The sequence below is a fragment of the Centropristis striata genome, chromosome 3 (genome assembly GCF_030273125.1).
Source record: "Centropristis striata isolate RG_2023a ecotype Rhode Island chromosome 3, C.striata_1.0, whole genome shotgun sequence".
Classification (NCBI taxonomy): domain Eukaryota; kingdom Metazoa; phylum Chordata; class Actinopteri; order Perciformes; family Serranidae; genus Centropristis; species Centropristis striata.
Window position 1 is genome coordinate 32,476,421 of NC_081519.1, and position 2,536 is coordinate 32,478,956.

A 2,536-nucleotide genomic window follows, 5' to 3' on the forward strand; every position below is an offset into this window, starting at 1 on the left:
CTTGGTTTCTTTGACTTATTTAAGGCTATATGTGTGTTACATTTGAGCTCTAGACTTTCTTGACTTTTTATTACATTTCCCATTTTCTTTACACATTTAGTAAAGTCTCCACCGTCTATTACAGCATCCCAGTAATCTTTTGTACCTGCCCAACATTTCACTGAATCTATATGAGCCCCTGTGAGTGAAATGTCTTGGACATTGGGGGTGATCTGAAATACAACAATTTAGCCAGACACACAGTTGTGTTTGAAATAATAGTGTTTTAAAAAAGTGAGTAGAGCCCAAAATCCATATAATAGCTTTTAATTTCATACACGCAAATGCATTGGGAACACTTCACATTTTATTCCAAATCAAAACATGAAGAAAAATGGATCAAATGTGTTATTACTTTAGACAAAGTGAAGAAAAAGGAATATTGGCCTGTTGAAAAAATAGCCAATGTCTGCGTTGTTCTTTACAAACTCAAATATTGTGTAAACTGCAAAATACTTGAAGATTTAGCTTTCCTGTGAATCACTAAACTTACGGAGTCGGCCAACTTCTGGCTCCTGTGAACATGTTATTCCAGCCCAGGAAGATTGGACGACATTCCACGATTCCTCTGGATTTCTTGGTTTTGCCTTGATATCGCCCCACAAGTTTTCTATTGAATTAAGGTCCGGGGATTGGGCTGGCCACTACATAATGTTAATCTTGTTGGTCTGGAATCGCGATGCTGCTCGCTTACTGGTACCCATTTCAAGGGCACATCCTCTTCAGCATAAGGCAACATGACCTCTTCAAGTATTTTGATGTATTAAAACTGATCCATGATCCCTGGTATGCGATAAATGGTCCCAACACAATATGAGAAGCATCTCCACATCATGATGCTTGCACCACCATGCTTCACTGTCTTCAGTGTACTGTGGCTTGAATTCAGTGTTTACGGGTCGTCTGACAAACTGTCTGTGGCCCTTGGACCCAAAAAGAACAATTTTACTCATCAGTCCACAAAATGTTGCGCCATTTCTCTTTAGGCCAGTTGATGTGTTCTTTGGCAAATTGTCACCTCTCAGCAAGTCGTTTTTGGAATAATGGGACTTTGCGGTGGCTTCTTGTGTCTTCTAATTGTCACAGTACTCGCAGGTAACTTTAGACCTTCTTTAACCGTGTTTCCTTTAGGAGGAAGAGTGGCCACCGGGAAAGTCTCAGGCCACGCCCTCTCAAATGTCCCCTCACTCTGGGCGCCTCCACTACAAAAAGGCCCCCAGAGGGATTTAGAGACTCCGGAGGTTACGTATGGTTTTATATTGTCGCGACGGATTAAACATGGGAGACGCAACTGTGGCCGCCGTCGCTAACTGTGCAAAAAGTCAGCAGTTGATCATAAAGCAGCATGGCTAATTATGCACAGCATCTCTGCTGATCATAAACATAGTGATCGTGAATTAACCGGCATCCCTAACTGTGCACAGAGTGTCCGGTGCTTGTTGTAAACAAACAGAGATCGCTAAGTGAACACCTCCTGCAGCAGCAGCAGCACATACACACTGTACTGCTACAGAGCTAACTGTTAGCCAGCTCTGTGACTGCAGCTGGGAGAGACTGCTGCAGGAGGAATGTGCAGCTTAGACTTTTTATTACCCTTCTTAACGAGCCGCCGGCCCCCGCAGGTCGTTAAGAAGAGTCGAAAAGTTGCTAATTATAGCAGCACAGGCGCTAAGTTGGCAACACTGCTTTGCTGGCTTTTACAAATGGCGCGTGTTGTTGTGGTGTAGAGTACTATGTCACATCCTGCTTAGCGATCTATCCAATCAGCAACCAGGCTGTTTTCAGGAGAGAAAAAAGACCCTGCTCTTCAACAGGAATGAAAAAAGTCCCAACAAAAGCCTGCCTCGGACTGCTCGTATTCAAATTAGGGGCTTTCGGTGAGTGAGACCCGCCTCATTCCAGGTATTGGGCGGTAGTGGAAACAGCCCTAATGAGTCTTTGACACCCTGGCTATTCTTTGATCCATTCCAATGGTAGTTTTACTGTTTTCTTTCACATCTTTATGGTTTTGGTTGCCATTTTAAAGCATTTGAGGTCATTTTAGCCGAGCAGCCTATCATTCTCTGCACTAATTTACGTTTTGCCCTCTCCAAATAACTTTTTAATCGAGGTAGGCTGTTCTACTAAACAATATCTTTAAACGACCTATTTTACTCAGATTTTCAGAGAGAAATGCACTTTAACCAGCATGTATAACATTTGCTGCCTTCGTCTTTAAATAAAGGCCACCTGTGACTAATTGAACTCCACGCTATTTCGAACACGTCGCTTTCAATTAATGATTAATTTACACAATCACTGTGCACTGCTGTTATTTTAAACACAACTGTATTTGGTATTTCCGATACGTGGAGCAGACCATATTAACTGGAGCATTAACTGGGATGTTAGTTTTGGTTAGCAAAAAACAAAAACAAAATGTATGTTACTGACCTCAGAAAACTGAGCAGCGACTCCTTGGAGTGTCTGTTCGTCCAACCAAACGCTGAACAAGACT